Genomic DNA, 19,296 nt, shown 5'->3' with positions numbered 1-19,296 from the left:
TTAATTGACAAACTGCTCCAGCTAATTACATAAAAATGACCTAATAGTAATTCAAATTAGGATTATTAATAGTACATGAGTATTTTAATTGATATATATCATCTTTACTTGTTAACTGTGAGAATACCAGTTAACTTAAGGATTTTAATTTTCTCAACTCATTTATCCTGCTTCCACAAAGTTCTATATTGCTTTTAAATTACAAAAGCCATTTCTCTTAGGACATTAATCTAGGCTGAGATCCTGTGGAAACAATGAACATCAAAACACATTGCTATGACTGTCCTAAACTAATTATCATTCACTATTGAAGCAAATCCAATGCTATACTGATGGGTGATGAGGAAATGCAGGTAGAGGCCAGAAGTTACTTGGGTCCTTTCTCCCTAATGCCAGTGCAGAGAGCTGTGGCAAAGGGGACAGGACCCTTTAGTAGTGTTTTGGAACACATGAACTGTTCTTGTTCTGAATCTTCCTAGAAAGAAACTCTTCCTCCTGAAGTCACAGAGGAAGAGGCATCTTAATTCAAATTAGTCTATAGTTAGCCATGCTTTACTCAATGTAGTATGGTTGAATGTAGAGACTGCACTTTTAAACTTCATGATTTGCAATGGATTGTCATGTATTAACTGGCTGTGTTGTCAGATGATAAGCAGGTGCAACCTGGCACTGCTGACAGGAGGGTTGTTATCAAGGCCTTCCATCTTTTTTAGCCTGTTGAGTCAGTAGGAAATGGGCATTCCCAGCCCAGCTTTTCTATTAAACTTTTGTTAGTGTATGAAATATAGGAACAGCACTCCTCTGGTTACGTGTGTTCAGGAGTTGCAGCAGAACCAACTGAGCTGCTGTGAAGAGGTCACCTGGCCCAGTTCTCCCTAGCTCAGCTTACCAACTTTCTTGAAGTCCTTGTGTCCCAATGCAAAATAGAGCAGTGCTATGGAGTCCACTGTACTCCTTCCCTGGAGGCATCCAGGTATCAGTCCTCCTTCACCAGCTAAGAAACAAATCAATAGCTTATAACAAACTTCCAGTGGCGAGAACAAAGGGCAGGGAAGACCTTACTACAGTTGGTGGATGACTTGGTCCATTCATTTTCCTTCCTCAGTCTTCATGTCTCATGGAGAAGAGAGAACCAGAGACCATCACGCTAGAGTAGGGTAAAGGCAATGGAGCTCTAGGAGAAACCTGTTGTTACTCATGCTGTTCACTTGTTTTAGTGCTCCTGGCACTGTAATTCTGATGGGGCAGGAAAAGTGATGATTTAACCTTGTATAGGAGCTGTTCATCAATCCAGTGAGAACTGAAAAAAGTGCTGCTCTGAGCCCTTTGTGTCCCTGCTGAATGTCAGTGTTGTGAGCAATGGACATTGTAAAAGGTTTGAAGGGAAGAATGTGATTAAATCTCTGTAAAATAGTGCACTTGGTGACCCTTGAAGCTGGGGCCTTCCATGGGATGTAAAGGGGGGTTTGTATCACATCCCATTCTGTCAGCTTACCTTACAGTTTCACAGGCACATTCTATGTGTATCAGCAAGTGATGCAAATACTGGGCAATGAAATGGTTGTTACAAAGACATGTATTTCCAGCCATTGTTCAGAACTTGATGTGCATCCCTCTCCTTTGTGTCTGTATGTTATGTTTTTGTTTTCTACAGCCACTTCTCTATCTAGTTCATAAGAACATGCTATTTAGCCTTTACATAGGAGGATTAATAAAACTTGTTTAACCCTTTCTAAGCTGTAATAATTTATTGATACATAACACGCTAATCCATGTAAAACAAAGTGCTCAGCACTCTCCCAATTTTCCAATCCAGGAGTGCCCTCTTTTATTTTATTTTGAGTCTGAATGCAATTTAATAGATTTCTACCCTGCAGGGAACGAAAATCCTCTGCAGAACAGTTGGTGTTTTCTGGCTTTGAGCACTGTATGGTAATGTAAATGTCAGGATAGCATAAGGTAATAATTATGAGATCATACTTTACTGTTTAAAAGAACCAAAAGGTTTCTAAGAAGTAAATAAAAGTTATATTTTGTTATAAGCTCTCCCAGGCAGCAGCTCAATTTTCATATGCTTGTGGACACTATTTAGTGCTGTCTGACTGCAAATTATATTTATTACTATAATACAAGCTGTTTTTCCATATTTTCTTTCTGTGAGTTAAGTGTTAATTACCTATAGCATTTCAGATACCTAGCAGAGCAAATCTTTGCATGCTCATCTCCATAAGAATGTGATAGAGTAGTTAAGTCACTCCCAATTACAGAAAATAGGCTGAGCTGAAGAAGTGAGGATGAATTTGTCAGCAGAGTGAACGCTGGTTACAGTCTTCTAGTACTTTTTTAAAGGTCAGTAGCAGTGTTTCAGAGGAAAAGTACAGAACATGGTAATTCTAATACAATGAAGTTTCTTTTTAAACAGATTTAGCTGAACAGTGATAGGTGAATGTGTGAGGTCACAGAAATCAGATGAATTTGGCATTGGAGTCCCTGCTCCCTTGTTTTATTTGTTAGAATACAATGACTGCCTGTTGCTTTATGGTAAGAATGAGCTAATCTTTGTAACTAGGACTGTCACTGCAGAGTAATGTAGAGCCAATTCTAGAGCAGAAACCAGCAGCAGGTGCTGACACACACACAGATGTGTAGAGGAATCTTAGTTTCTGCTCCTCGTTCTCTTTATCATCTACAAGTTTTTACCTGAATACATCCTAATCTTCTGCCTGATGCATCATTAGTATGAAGTGGAAAATTGAACATATGCCCACAAATTATTTGGAGGTGTTAAGTATGGATCTTCACAATGCCCAGGTGCACTTTACAGCAGATCCAGTGACAATGAGCTGTTACATCTTCTGTTCTGAAGGGATATTCCTCAGAGAAGGTAGGAAACTGTATGCTGTCAAAGAGTCCTGAAGTATTTCGAGCTGTAAGTTTCACACTTGGAGAAACAGAGTGAAGTTCTTGCAGGGAATGCCCTGACCGTGGGCTGGTATGAGCCATGCATCCATGTGACAGAGGTGGCAAGACTCAGGTTTTAAAAGGATGAGCAAAACAATGCTAGAGAGCAGTCATGAACTCCCACCTACTATGCTTGGTGCCTAGTAGTCTTGCTCCTGATCAGTAAACTGTATTTCAAGCTTGCTGTTCCCCCTCCTACTGATAGGAAATAAGTTTCCCAGCACTGCCATTCTGACACATACTTGCATGGAATGAAATCAAGTGACTTGCTTGTCAGTCTCATGTGGAGCTCTGACCCAATGTGTTACTGCGTGAGGTGCTTCTGGGGAGATCACATATGTCCAACAAGTCTGAGCAGAGCTGCTCAGCTTCTCTGTGGGCTGCACACAGTGAAAGCTCCCAGATTCTCTATCTGCTTGGATCATGAAGGTCTCTGCTTCCACTTGATTTAGAGCCATGCAGTATTTTGTGGGTTGAAGCCAATGCTCTGCTGATAACTAACCCTACTTGGAGTGAAGTTATGCTGTACACTCACAAGAATGTGATGGGAATTGAAAGGTATGCCAACATATCTACTCTACAACTATTAGTAACTGCTGTTTGTTTTGATCTTTTTTCAATGCAGGCATCTCAAATATCTTTACCTTCATTACTTCCATTAAAAGGAGTCCTTGGGTTAACCATATTGATTTGAGTGGGGAACAAGAGAAACTCAACAGTATGTTTTCTAACTTAGTTTTACTCATTGTCTGCATGTGATTTCTGGATCAGCTCTATGCTGCAGTAGTAATGGACTGAAAGGTGTTATTTTGGTGTGACTGAAGGAGCGACACCTTGAAGGTCCGCTGTTAAGTGTTGGTGATCACTTTAAAGGTTCTTCTAGGTTTAGTGAGTACTAGTTCCTGTGTCCTGACCAAACTCTGAGCCAGGAATACCCCAATCATCTCCCTCATCAGTTTCAAAAGTGTTCAGGTACCTCTGGTACCCAGTGCTGTTTTCATGGCACTCAGGTTAGAGATGATCTGCTGTGTGTGCGCTGAACAATAATGTCTGGTCATCTGAAGATCCTGTGGAAAGCTGGGATCATCATAGCAGCAGCTGCATATAGCAGAGGACTTCTCTAACTGGGAAGAGAGCTCAATGCTATATAAAGCAAAGCCTATGTGTTATAAGTAACTGCAGAGAACTAAGTGCTTGCTGATCTTCACTGTATTCTGGTTTAAAACAATGATAATGACAACAGTAATGTTGCATTGTTTGCAATGTGTGTGGTTTTTATCCTCAACCTGATTTAAAAGCATCATTTGTAATTTTCACTCAACATTTGGTTGTTTTTCAGACTCTAAATACAGTTTGCGTGCACTTCCAAGTTGTGTGAAGCTGTAACACAACTGGAGGAGCTTTAATTCTGGGCTCTGAACACCCATGAATGTGTGTGCAGTAATGCTTTGAAACTGTTCTGCTTTATACTTTAAAGGTATAAACCATGTCTTGGTGGTTGAGCTCAAAAGGATGAGGTTGTTTTTTCTCAAGGATGGAATAAATATCTCCACAAACACGTGAGGTCTTTTGAAAGAGTTTACATGTGGGGAGTTTGTGCTTATGTGCTTAGATTAACGCTGCTGCTTTTGATTTGGAGTTGCTGCTTGCATCTTCCTGGGTCTGTAAATAAGAACAGATGTGTTGTTACTCATCACAGTTTTGATTAGGGCTTTCCCAAACATAATCTATGTTTGTGGTTGTGTTAGCCTGAAGAAATCAGAGATTTGTTTGTCAGATGAAGGCTTGTCAGATCTGTGGGTTTCCTTCTGTATGATTGAAGTGGGAAATGTGGATTTCATGTTTGCTTTGAAAGAAAACCAAGTTGTTCATTTAAAATATATTGATTTCTTAAAAGCAAACAAAATATGGGGAGGGGCAGGTCACACTAATGCTTAGTTTAAAAGTGTTTGATCAGTGGAGTGTGTAAATGTATGTTTATGTGTATGTTGAGTGAGCTCTGTGAATGTCAGATCCTGCCATAAGTCTCCTGACTCAAAATAGTTTGGTGATCTGTGGCACAGATCTGGCAGCCACCTCTGATTTTATTCCCTGTGACTGGTTGAAATTTCCCATTGCTACTGATAAGGCACTTTAGAGCACATCTGCAAAACTGCTCATCCAGCGTTTTCCATTTGTGCTTTTGGGAACTAAAGACCAGCTTTTACCCAAAGAGCCATCGATATTTTAGATAACAAGTAGTTGTACATATGAGCTTTGGCATTGCTGTGCAATGAATGCAGGTGGCTGTAATGGTCAGTAAGGAAGAGAAGAGGGATAATAAAACCAAAAGTTGTCTATAATGAGCCTGGGGAAGTTGGAAATTAATATGCTTTTGAGGGTGAGTAAAATAGCATTAACTGAGCAGTGGAGGCTCATTTTGGAGTAAAAGCAAGCATTAGTGAAGAGCCATTAAGCACTGGGCAGAGAAACTTTTGAGACAAGTTCTGAGGGAGTTGTGGTGCTGAGCCAGCAGTTCATAGCAGAGATGCATTGAGTGCTTCCAGCTGTGTTTGGGGTGCTGGGTCTCAGGGGCTTTTTTTCAAGCACACCTGTCTCTGAGTGGCAGTTTATAGAATTGGAGGGTGTGATGTATGGAAATAGATTCGTGATAATTCTGGAATGAAGTTGGTGAAAACTATTTAGAAAAGGTTTTCTAGTGCTTTTAAATGTTTACAACTAAGAATACGTCTGTCTGAACTAAATTCCATTTTCAAAAATCTTGCTTTGAAAAAGGCAAGGCTTAAGACTTAAAAGGTGAGGGGGAGGGAGTAGGAATGGAGGAACACTTCCCATTGGGCAGGCCATTGCAACAAGTAGGTGCTAATGCTCTTGTGGAGGTTGGCTCCTGTAGTACACCAATTTGCCCAGATCCTCTAATACTTCCTGACATGCTCTTCCCTTTCCTTCCCTCCTCTTTCCATAAATACTTGCACTGTATGTATGCTTTACAGACTGAAATGAGCCATTCTCATGTGTGCAGCATGCAGGTCACATCAGCCTTTCTGTAGCACAGTGTGCAGGGGAAGGAGCTACTAATGAGAATTCTCCAAGTGAGAAAATGTGAACGCGTTCCTGGGGCACACACATTTTTAAGGACTTTACTACTCTGTATGTACACAAGGGCAGGTGAATGATGAATACCAGCCAGTCTTTTTACTGCAGATGGTTCAGACATTTCCACCTGAAGTACATATTTATATTGTCACACTGCCTCATTTGCCTTTGTACATGCCTTATCCTGGTAACAGGCTGTTAACCAGAGGAGGAGTTATCAGGGAAATACATACTTTACTTGCTGCCAGGTAGTTGAGTTCCACAAAAAAGAGACCAGCCTCAATTTTTGCTGCTTGTATTCAGTTTGTCTCAGAGCTGGTGGGAGCCGGAAAGGCTCCCAGGCTGCAAATCAATACACCTCTGTAGACATGCACTCATTAAATTTCATTGTGGCTGGATGCAGTGTGATCTATCGGGCCACTGGAGGTTGTGAATGCTGGCATTATGCACTGACAGTGTGTGGATACTTCTCCCATGAGTGAGTATGGCTGAAATTCCTCACGTGAGAAGAGCCCCACATCCAACATTTTATACTAATTTCACAGTGGCAACCAGTAATTTTCTTTGTTAAATGCTTTCAGTCAATGGTGTGTATATTTATGCAGTGGTCAATATTGAAGAGTAGGTTTCTCTCTTTTATTTAAGAAAATGGCTAATTTGGGGGAAACTTGTTGGAACGCTTTCCATTGCTTTCATAAGAATGACCCCTTCTGAGCAAGGAAGAATTTTCTAATATAATATTTCTAGATTCTTAGATATCTAGGACAGTATTTTCAAGAGTCATATTTGAGTTTCATTGGAATGCTACTCTTTCTTGGTAAAGATTAAAAGAAAAATCAATTGGTTTTGCATGGAACTTGCTCAAATTCAGTGGCAATAGCTGTCATAAAACAAAAAGCTTTTGACAGCACTAAATGAGTAAAAGGTTTGAATTTGTTTTTAAGTGGTTACCTTCTTAATGTGTGTAGCTACTAAGTTTTGTCACTTCCATAGGAACAGAAGACTGCAGCTCCTTTTATCTGGAGGGAATTCTGCTCATCCATCACAATGTATTTCTGGAGGATTTATGTTTTTCCTTAATTTTTATTACTCAGCTGATTTGCATGAAAATGGGATCTTTGTTCCATAGGGATGCATTGGATCCAGATGCATGTTTTCTGTGTCAAGTTGTAATCCTGTCTGTAGCAAAATGGAGGTGATGGCAAACAAAGGATTGACTGTGCAAAGGATAAGCACCTGCAACTGGTGGCTTCCAATAAAATAAGGACCTTGTTTCCATGCAGTTCTGTGATGTGATATTTTAAAGACAGGATGAGGCAAAGGAAACCACAACTATGGGAGCATATACAGAGGTGGAACCAGTTGATGCCTTTCACAAACAAAGCTTAGTATGCAGCAGATCCATTTTTGGGCTACATAATATAATTTGTAATAATGGGTAGGTTTAATGATAGGTTTAATGATATCAAATATTCTGATTGACGTTTCAACCAACTTGTTTAAACAAATGCAGTTAGCATCATTTATTGGTAACAAATCTTATTCTTTTGCTTCTGACTTTAGGCTTTCACTTTGGTGTGTGTCTTTCAGTGGTAGAGATTCATTCTTAACTGTAAGGGAATAGAGATTACCTTGTTTTTAAAGAAGTCACATGCAACAAAAAGCATGTGGGAACGTTAATGATGAGTTGGTCACTTCTAAGCTAAAGCAACATGGTTATAAATCATGATTCATGTTAACTTCAGGCTTCCTTTTGGTTAGTCAGTGCACAGAGGCATTATGTTATTTCTCTTGATGGAACCAAGCAGCCAAGAGGAGTGGAGTTACTGGCCCTAGGTAGAGAGGTAGTGTGTAGGTACTAAGTTTAGATGACACACTGTAGAAATGCAAAGGAGATCCAACCCAAATAGTGGTTAATAGATCATATTTTTGTGTACACTCATCCTCCTTCAGCCTGAAGTGTCTGCTTCGTTCCTGCACAGCACCAATCAATTCCAGGGCATCCTCAGCCTCTCACAACTTGCAATTCAAAAGTAAGTATGACTCTCTTAAACCTGAATTGGGTCCAGAATGATTAACATTTATTATGTAGCTACTTAATGGCTGGTGGCTATCCAGTCAAAGGAGATTTATATCTCCTTAGAACAGCTTAATGTGTACTTATGTTCCCCCAGGGTCCACTGTCCAGCTGAATGGCCAAAATGAATGTGTTTGGTGCACTCTCTCTGAGCAAGCTTCAGACCCACAGGCTGCTTGCGCATTCTTATCTGATATCTCCTGTGAAGGATAATGCCAATGCCAAACTAAGCTGTAATGGCAGTTCTCATGCAGGACCTTGCCTGAAAGAAACTTGTTTTTTGAGGACTGTTGTGAGCTGTCAGAACGGGTGGCTTTTCTGTGTAGAGGGTTGTGACACTGTGCTGCCATTGGGGTATGAGAACTCTTACTTTTGGCTTTGAGGAATTACTGAGCTGTGCACTCTTTATTTTCAATTTCTATTCATTATTCTTTTTGGTAGGGTTAGGATATGTCTTGCATGGTGTGTGTGACCTTCAGGTGTCCTGGCGCAAAGTCCATATTCAGGCACAGGAGTGGACACTGAGTGTATAATCTGAAGAATAGTATTAATGTTGGATGTACAGTTCATTTAACTATTGTTATTTTATGTTAAGCGAAATTTTGCTGTGTCCCTGAGTATAACTACAGACAGCCCAACTGAGGTAATTGCTAAGCATCACAGCTGCATAGCGTGGCCAATAATGCAGTTAAAATGAGTGCACTAAAAGAAAACAGTGGGAGCTAATGCTTTCTTAAAGGCTACTCTGAAAGTCTGCAGCATTTAGTTATTTTTATGCTTTCTATGGTGAAGGGATAATCCTTATTTGTGATGGAAACATCTCTAATCCCAGAAGCCCTTTACCTTCTTGGTTGTGCAGCCATTCTGCCCTGGAACGAAGACCAGTTATGTAGAGAGAGGGGGGTGATGGTGGGAATCAGTGTTAAAAACAAAGTGCTGACTGCTGCTATTTTGCCTGTTGCCCAGAAGATAGGAAAATAGCGTGCTGTCTGCATGGATGAGCCAACTACCTGAATGCTTTGTTCTTTGTTTTCTTTGGTGTCTGCTTTGGGAGCAAGGAAGAGCAAATCCAATCTTTCAGTAGTTCCTCCTGCCCTTTTAAATGGGGATGGGCCAGCTAATGAAATTCCCCACAGTGAATCCTGGTACTAAAGGGGAGCTGTGTATCATGATGAGTGATTTTTAAATTGTTCCCTTGCCTTGATTCATCCCCTCAGCAGGTGAAGTGATTGCTCTAGCATTTAGATTGCTATCCAGGAATTCTTATCTGGCCTTTGCATGCTCTCCTGTGTGAGGATGCCTTGTAACGTGTCTTGAAAGGCTTGCAGAAGAAGTGTGTTAAATCAGTTGCTGTCTGCAGTCAAGTTTCTTACTGTAGGACCATTTGAATTCTAGGCCTTTTTAATTAGTGCAGTGTAATCAGCAGTACTCCATGAGTGTTCCGCTTCCCTCTAATGTGGTTCTCCTGTATCCCATGAAGATAACGTCTTCAATTTTGCAGCAGAGTGGTGGCAGCTTTACCTGGGACTGTTCCAGAAAGTAAACAGGTTCCCCAAAGCCCCTATTCCTGCACTGCCTGGAGCAGAGCTATTTTGTTGTGAAGCGTAAATGACATAAAGCTCTATTAAAAAAGACAGTAGCTGTCCTGATTCCAAATGTAAGTAAATGTGTTGAGCCTCAGTGCTCAGAAAGAAAATAGAGTGTACTTTGTGCCCATAATCAGTGTGTTTCCAGGAGACTAGCAAATGTTTTATGGTATTATTCACAACTGTTGCACCATCAAGAGTCGTCCAGCATTTATTTCAACCTAATTGAACCACTGCTATGATACAGCCAAGCTTGTCAAGTGTTGAAACTGTAATTATAGGGAGTGCTTCTCTGGCAATTTCTATTGGGCAGCTGCTTTCAAAATATTAAGGCTTCCCAATACCTCTGTGAAGATTTTCCTGGGAAAACTTGAGCTGTAAATTCCATGCCAAACTTCTGGCTCCCCCAGCAAGAGTAGTGGATATTGTGCTGGATGGAGTGCATCCTAATCCCATTTCCTCCTGTGGCTCATGTTGGACCATCTCTGCCCCTCAAAGCAGGATGGGCTATGCACCTGGTGTGTAGAGATAAGCTGGGATCCATGCTATTTCAAGCAAAGGCTCTGCAATTGCTGCCGTCCACCCAGCAAAGTGAGAGAACTCATCACATCCCTGCTCTTCTCTCCTAATAAGGCCAGAGCAGCCAGTTACAAAGCATGCCAGTTTTCTGCTTCTTAATGCTGAGAGTGTGTGTGTAAGTGGAGTGACAATTGGGAGAGAGCAGCATGGAGCTGGTAGCAATGTGAAAGCTGCAGTTGACTATAGATTTGTTGCAGCTCCTAGGCAAGATGTGTTCAACCAAAGGTCACAAGTTTATGCTGTCACGAGTTGATTCTGCAAGATGTATATACCACAGATGTCACTTTCAGGGAGAGACAGAATGACCCAAGTTGCCTGTTTGTATCAGATGATACAGAGCAAAAATTAAAATGAAAGATCTGCCATCACCTTTTGTTGCACCAAATGGAAAGGACAGCTTATAGTGTACAAGTTGGAAGGGTGTAGAGGCAGATAAATGGGAAACAGGGAGAAGGACAGCATGTGTAGTAAGATATCTTTTCCTTTTGCTGGATCTGCTGGTGCAGGGGAACAAAACTACCATGCCGGATTTGGTTTCCCAGGGTCTATTGGGAAACACGTGAAGTGAAACTTATCTAACCTCCTCAGGATGTGAGTACCACAAGGTACCCACAGATCAACTGCTTGATGCTTTCCTCCCATGTAACACAAACAATCTTGTTTAAGTAATCCACCTGTTTCTATTGTTATGGTGGGCAGTCTTTCCCTCTTCAGCTGTTGTGTGCTGTGATGTTCCATTACTGTGAAAAGCTCTGGGACATCATCTGCTGTCTGTTGCTCATGGTGTTATATCAATGCAAATCATTGTTGGCTTTCCTTGCTTCTTGTGCTAGGCAGTCTGGCATGATGATTGCTTGGTTCTAATATTCTCTGTCCCAAGGCTATCAATTTGTTTCCAGTTTCTCCACCTGTTGGGTTGGCTCAGGTGTCCTGCAGGGCTTTTTCCCAGGCGTTCACTACTTAGGTTAATTTATTATGCTCCCAGCTTTGGAACACAGGCACCCTGAAGCATTCTACAAACAGGGTTGTTTTTGTATTCCACAGATTTCAGGCAGAGATGTAGTTTGAGTTTTCTGTTTTCTCCATGTAAGCCTTGTGGTGAAGGTAGTTATTATTGCATTGCATAAACTTGTTCCTTGACCAATTTTTCTGGTTAATAACGTGATGTGTCCATTTGCTGCTGAGGTGCATAGTGAGGAAATAGAAGAGCATCTGAAGAAAAGCTTTTGCAGATAATTGTTTCCACAAAGTCATCAGCCTTCCTTGTGGTTAACTTTGAGAGTGACTTTTTATAAGAGGATGTGAAGAGCAAACAGGAATTTCAAAAGGCTGAACTTAGCTTGAGGAAAGGCACTAGAATGGCATGGCTGGAAGGAGTGGGAGTACTGACTGAAGCCCATTTACCTTTCTATGGGAGGCACTATGCCCTTTGCTCAGGGGTAGTTTCTGCTAGTAGAAGTGGTGTTTGCTGCTGTTGGAACAATTAAAACATCCAGAATGGGCTCAGTATTAAGTTCTATGTAAGTAGCTGATAATTCTCATTAATCATCCAAAGAGAAAGACTGTTCTTAATGTGCTTAACAGCTGGACATAGGCATAAATTGAAGGGAGGTGGTAGGATGGCATGGATGAAGCCTTTAATATTGTGAACACAGATAAGCACAGCAGACAAACAGAATTCATAAGCAGCATCTAGTGTAGAGAATCCTTTTTTTTCTTCAGCTAAGATTTGGATCTAAGTTGGAAAACCTTTGTTTATATGAAGAGCTGCAAGAAGGCAAAGAAGACTAAAAATGCTCTTAACAGGATCTTTTCCATGGTCTCTCAGTAAGAATGTTAAGAAAATGAGTACTGTGTAAGACAAATCTCAGTCACCTTGGTGACAGAGTGGCCACCGCTAAATTGCACTCCATATAACCTGCAATTTTTCACTCTTCTTCCTTTGATATATTAGACAAATTATTCAATATTTTAGTATGAATCCATCTTCCCTTTCTTCCTCGCAGACAAAGGAAGTTAAGATAGCCTGTGCACTGGGCTTCTGGTTTTTGCTGTGGTTTAGTCAATTTAGGTTTTGATTTGTGTCATCCAAGAATGTTTGGGGCAGGAGGTCTAAGTAAGTGAGAGAGTGAAAGCAAACCTTAAATCTCTTAGTAAAATGCTTCTTCTGCTCTTTCTGCTGGAGGAAAAGGAGGAAAAAAAGATAAACAGCAGAGCTATTACAGCTTGGCCTGAGTCCAATCCCTTGGTTACATCTATGCCTTTAACTCTGCCTGAGAAAGTCATTTTAAAGAAATACAGTTATTACATGCATTAGTTCTCGCATCCTGGGAGGTACATCTGTACTATTCAATCTTTCTGGATTACCTCCAATGTATCCTGAAGGCTTTAAAATCCAGTGAAGACCGATCTGAGGGAATTTTTTCTGCAATCCTTTTCTTCAGCTGGCTTCATAGGCAGAAAAACCTCTGCAAATACTCACAAGCTACACTTTGAAAAACAGAACCTAACAAGAAAGTAGAAAGTGATCCATATAACCACAGCAGACAGGGAACCGGATGGAAGCAGAGCTTTCCCCTAGAATGAAATGTGGTTAACTTGTCGGTTCTGATCTCATATCCATGCTTTCTGAGAACACAGGCTGTTGGCTCAGCTGGTCAGAGCCAGTATGTATTTCAATGAATATGTACCAGCTTATGGCTGCTGAACGACTTGAACCCAGCAGGATGAACGTGTGCAATCTTAAAAATAGACCCCAGATTGTGCACTTTATTCTCATAGTATTTTTTTTGTGTTTCACTGGTTAAAGTCAGTGGTGCTGCCCCCAATTTGCATTGATGTGTGCTGAAAGAGGATCAAGTCAGCTTCACAGAAACTGTGACTATTTGGATTCTGTTGTTGGGCGCAGATCTGAAATATGATCAGAGATAATTGCCTGCTCTCTGGTGTTCCAAGGTAAAAATAGGCCAAAACTGAACTGTTTGTTATAATGCAGTTCTCAGAAAATGCCTGTCTGTTTGCTTGGAGCGGTAACAAAATCTCAATTACATTCTGCAAAATGATTAATCCAAAAGACAGTTGTTAACTAATGCTGCTGGTCTTACTGATGCCACTGGCAATGCCTGTTTAACTGCTCTGTGTTGCATCCCCTGCTATTGGTACTGCTGTGCATTTGACTTCTGGACCTGGGCCACGTGGAATTTGCCATCTGCATAGCCCATGTGGCTTGGCTTCTCTCTTTGATGTTCTTCTTCAGGAAGAAGCAAATAATGAGCAGGCCTGGTGATGGTCAATTGAGCCTATGGAGAAGGTAGCTGGGATACTGGGTTCCCCACCATGCTGTAGAGATCGCTGTCCTAGCAGTGCCAAGAGCATTCTCTGAAAGGCTCAGCTGTGTGGAAAGCAGATGGTTTGCCTCAACTAGCAGAGACACATAAATTAAAACACAGCCTTATTATGTTATAAATGGAAGATCTGTAAAAATTGCTTATTGTGTTAAATATCGTATTTGCTTTTTCTGTGCAAGATTCCCCATGGCAAAACTAGCCGTATGGGACTTGAATTTATCTACAGCACAAGTGCTTTCTGAGAGTTCCTTCTTGACTTTTTTCTTGCACTTAAGCAGTAAATATTTTTTTACTTTAAATTGATGTGTCATAGGTAATATTTCCGTTGTTTGGGTGATTACCTTCAAGCTGGCATTGAGTGTTCCCTGAGCGTGATCCTGCTGCAGGGTTTCAGGTATCAGAATGTATCCTGCGGATCTTGTGGGGTCTCAGCAGAGACCTGCTGTGTATTTACATGTGAAATGTATTATAGCACCAGCACCTTGTTGGCTGCAGATTGACTCAGCTGTGTGGAATATATAGAAATGAGAATGGGGAGCAGTGAAAGAATGATAGGATTTGCTTTTAAATTAGTGTCAGGGAATTCATGCACATCATTAACTTTTAGCAGGTTTTACAGACAACTCTTCATATTGTGTCAGCATGAAGCTCTTTTGCTCATGAGTTGGCTTGCATGAAAGGCATACAGACCTGGTTTTGCTCTTATAAATTGTACAATTCAAAGGTCAATAATGGTATCATTTATCACAAGTCACTTTCTATACTACCTAGAGCTTAAGGGTGCGTGCTTTAATGTCATCTGTCAGCCCCTAGTTAACGCATTTAATACTTAGAAGTAATATATTAGTAGTTTCATTTTTAGGTTTATCTTTCAACCCAAATAGCAGTGGGAAATTGATTGCTAGCTCAGTGGTTTCAGAATGGAATCAGATTGCTGGCCATGAATTACCTCCACAAAAATCACAGCAGGAGCCTGGATGGAACATGATAGATAGGAGATGCTTTGTGCATTTGCAAAGCATGGGCACACCTGCTTTCTAAAGGATAGTCTGAATTTGGAAGCTAAAGAAAAGCCCAGCTGGGAGCCTGGATATCCACTTGTGCTGTGCGGCACATGAGAGATTCACTGCTTGCTTCCTCTTGGTGCTGAGAGCCAAAAGACTCTGTACCACAAAGCTCAAGGCAGAGTCCTCTGTTGTGCTACTGGACTCAGCATCACTGACCTTACAGAGGCCAGAATACTTGTGCTTACTTTATTTCTCACACTGCAAAGGAAAACAGACATTTACCAGTGATGTTGGTGTCTGCTCGTGTTCTGCAGTATAAGGATGGGTCACTCACTAATTCTAATATGATATCTTAGTTAAGAGGACAAACTTGTTCTATGCTAAATAGTGTTGGAAGCAATAAAAAATCCCTCAATGATTGATTATGTGCTTAATTCACCTATGGTTCAAAATATCACTTATGCTGAGAACTCTATTGTGGGTAGTAAAGGGGTAATAATTACACATCCATGTAACTGATGTTAGTCAATCATATCCCATGGGTACTTATTTATTTAATAAGAACTATCAAATTAAGTAGTTAATATTCAAGTTGCTTCTATATATTCCAGTTTTTACAACATTTGTCAATTCTTCCTAACAAGTCCCACTTGCTTTCCAAATCAAAACTCAGGTATTTAGTAACAGTGCAGGAATAGATATGTTCCAGCATACAGCAGACATGTTGTTATATCTGCAGAAATTATCTGACACAACCAAAACAAAGTCATTGTGAAATAACGTTGTCAAATCTGTCTCCTAAAATTGTCTCAAAATTGGAATCATTTTATAGAGTATAAATAGCTTCAGAACATCTCACCCTTTGTAGTGGGATCTGATGTCACCCCGCAGAGCTGCTCTTCACACAGATGTCTGTCTTAGCTTGCTATTTTATCATGTTCCCTGACTACTACAGCTGTCTTTCTGTTCTTTTCTAATCTGTTATTTACTACTTGAATTCAGTTTTCTGCCACTCGATGTTCTGAATTCTGTGTGCAAATGAACTTTTACAAATAAGCATCTTGAATTAACACTCTGTGTGCCACTTATAGCATCCTCATCCATGTTTACAGACATCTTCAGACTTTTGTTCTGATAGAACATGTTTGCAAAATCCTGGCAGTTTTAATTTCAAAAGTACTTCTTAGCGTGTGATTTGAGTAAGTTGAAGTCAGCACTTCCAATGGTGCAGCCTTCAATTGCTGTTAGTAAACTCTGGCATTGAAACGCAGGCTCCTTGAGCTGTTGGCTGAGTCATTAAATTACTGTTCTAAGAAAATAGGTTTTAATGTTTGAGTTTGATTTGGATCTCTATTATTTACTTATTATACCAAATTAATTTACATGTACAAATGTAACACTATCTTTTAGTACAGTCCTCCCAAGGGGAAGTGGTGCTGAAACACTTCTAAGAAAGCTTCCCAGAGTTCTGTGTTTAAATGCTTTATTTAGCTCAGGTTATCAGCCAGGCTTACGGCAGCCCTGTTTACTTGCTTTGTGCTGGCTTTTTCTTGGAATATTTTCTATATTTAGTCAAAACAGGGCAGGAAGTCTATTAGTATAAAAAGATCAGCTTCTAGTAGAATTGTGCTCTCACTGTGACAATTAGAGCATTAAAATGCTGTTGTTCATCTCTTGTTTTCTAGACACTTTCCTTGCTCCCTTCTAGTAAGGCAGTCACACTACTAGGGTGAGAATATCAACTTTCTAATGATTACTAGTGTTCCCACTGCTTGGAAATAAGCCATTGTTTTGTGGCATTATAAAGTCTTTTGTATTTTATTGTTTTTATATTGATTTATGAAATCATGTTGGGAGTAAAACTGGCTGAGATTAGTGTTATTTGCCACCCTTTGGTGTATACCACAGATGTCATTGGGAATGATACAGGATACACCCATTGCAAAATTGAAGTGCTTCCAAGAGGTGGGTCTGAATTGCTTCTGGAGTCATAAAGCTGCACAAAAAGATGCTTCTATCTGTAAACCAGCATTGTAGGAATGAGTTTCATGCATGTATGTTAACTCAAGGTAACTTGGAGCCTTGTGCCTGATGGGGGAGCAAGGGATCCCTAATCCATGTGGGGACAGTATCCTCTTGTACAGCAACGACAGACCCAGTGATAAAACTGTTCCCTGGTGGACAGGCACATCCTTTCCAAGAGCTCTGTTCTGTCTTCCAACTGAGCAAATCAGACCAAATGTGAAGGGATGTGGGTGTGTGAGTTCTGACTTGTCTTTTCTGTGTGGGGCTTAAGTCAGTGGGAGCTCTTCTACTGAGCATGTTGCTCTTTGGAGTACATGTTTAGGGCTTTCTTTGCATGAAGAAACTGATGTGAGCATCTTTTAAAACTGAGGATTTCCCCTTTGTTTTGTAAGGCAGGAAATGCACCTGTTTTCAAGAGGAAATTTGTCTTTTTTTGGTCTGTAGTTAACTGTAAACAGAACTTTATTTTTAAGAAGCAAAATGTTCTCATTACAAGGAAGCTAATAAAGATGTTACAGTTGGCTCCATTTTGCTGAAATTAGAAGGCTCCTGGCTAAGTTTACAAAGAGGGACTTTCTTTCATTAAAGAGATGGTCATGCCAAAGCTATGCAACACTATTTGGCTTCAAACTCCATTTCATTATTTATGCTCTGTTTTCTGCTGCTTTTGTACTGCCAGTTCATCCTCTTTCACGAGCTGACTGTAAGGCTCAGATCTTGGTAGGAACATAAAAATCCTGTGTAAATTGTCAGCAATAAAATATTTGTTTATTTAACCATAGAAGTCTTACAATGCAGCTGGTCTGACAGTAACACACTTGAGCAATTTTTAAAGAGCATTACCCTCTATCAGTTACAATTGCTACATCTGTATTAACTTTCTTGGCAGCCTTTTTCCTGGCTTGTCCTTTCCAACCCAAGCCATTCTATGATTCTGTGACTTTGCTAATGGTACAAATTGCAGATATGAAATTAGGAACTGTGGGCAGGAAGTGAGGAATGGTGTTCAAAGTCTGCACTTGGTTTCTACAGGCCTTCCCTGTACTTTAGAAGTATTATTGCTAATATCTCATCTGTTTGTTTTGCTTCTGGGTAAAGCACAACCTTCCAGACCCCATGTCTCTGTAAGGAAATTGGAGAAAAATGGCTTATATAGAGTGCTGTATGTCATTTGTTCTCTCTAGATTGGGTCTGTTCGGCAGCTTGTAATCTTTAACAATCAATTATTTAAGACCAAACATACCAGAACTATTCTCTTGTATCCATTGTGTAAGAACTGTAAGGCAAGATACAATAAAAGGTGGTCATAAGACACTGCAGTCACAAGGTGTGAGAGTGTAGGTAGTTCATAAAAGCACAATAGAATTCATAAATCATATTTGGACAAGTTCCTCAATTTGTCATACAGCCAAACACTACTAAATGAGATTTTTATATTGGCCTGGGGGATTGAAGTTCACTGCATCGCAGAAGGCTGCATGTTCTTTGGTCACTACTGACCTAAATACTTCTGAATAACAAATACCACATGAAATCCTTGATCGTTGTGGAGTTGTTGCTTTCTTTAGAGGTGAACATGGGTTTCAGCTGTATCAGGTGCATCCTGTAGATAGGTAGGCAGTAAGCAAACGCATTTAGTGTGTTTTGAGCTTTTGAAGGAGAGCTGTTGAAGAGCTTTTTGCTTTTTCATCTGAAAGTGACAGCACTGATACCTGGGAAGACCACGTGGCTTCAGGAGTGTGCTTCACAGATTTCCTTTTCCTGTAGCAGCATTTCTCTTCTTATTCATTACTACTTCCAGATGTAGTAAGATCTGATTCAGTGAGTTCTATTGGTAGTTGGCTGTGAAATCACTTTTATTGTAGTGTCTCTATTAGGGAGCAGAGAGGTGCTGGACCTTCTGGCAAGCGTGAGCTGTGAAGGCTTTGCAAAGCTCACCTGGGTTTGCAATGTTAATGTGGTTCAAATCCTCACAGTTGAGAAATTAAACTCATCAGACATCCTAAGTAAGGCAATAGATAATGGGGGAAGGCATGACAGTGATGAGCATTGGACTTGGGATCCTTACAGGAGTAAGGAGGGGATGGTCTGGCCTCAAGGGACCGTTTCAGTACACTAACTTGTGACTTAGTTGATTTCCAATATGTAGTGTATGTGGAGTCATGCTGTGTTACTGATGGGCATATATATGGGGAAGAAAACATCCTAAAATTCAGAAAATAAGCATGCTAATTTGGTTGAAAGCTGTCTGTTATTAGGAGTGGTTTTGTGTATTATGAGCCTGATGTAAGCCTGCAGTGTGCATTTGCCCTCTGTAGGTAGAAATATGCTTGCAGGCTCTTTAAGGGTGCAACTACTGAAGGTTCATGTTATGTTGCCTTGTTTTCCATATGCTTGTTTCCATCTGGGCTGTCTCAGGTCCCCAGTGCAGTAAGAGAAGACCTGAATGGGGCCACCCACTCTGGTCTTGTGTCTTTTGTTGAAGTGTATGGTTTGTAACCAAGTGCTTTGCTTGAGGAATCTCTCTGAAGAGAGAAACAAACAGAAATTCCATCTTTAAGTTATGATTTCTTAAAGAGCAGTGGCTGCAGAATGTGCAGTTAAGCTGAGGATGTGAT

This window comes from Coturnix japonica, chromosome 12 (genome assembly GCF_001577835.2).
Source record: "Coturnix japonica isolate 7356 chromosome 12, Coturnix japonica 2.1, whole genome shotgun sequence".
Lineage (NCBI taxonomy): Eukaryota > Metazoa > Chordata > Aves > Galliformes > Phasianidae > Coturnix > Coturnix japonica.
Note: the sequence above shows the minus strand (reverse complement) of the source record.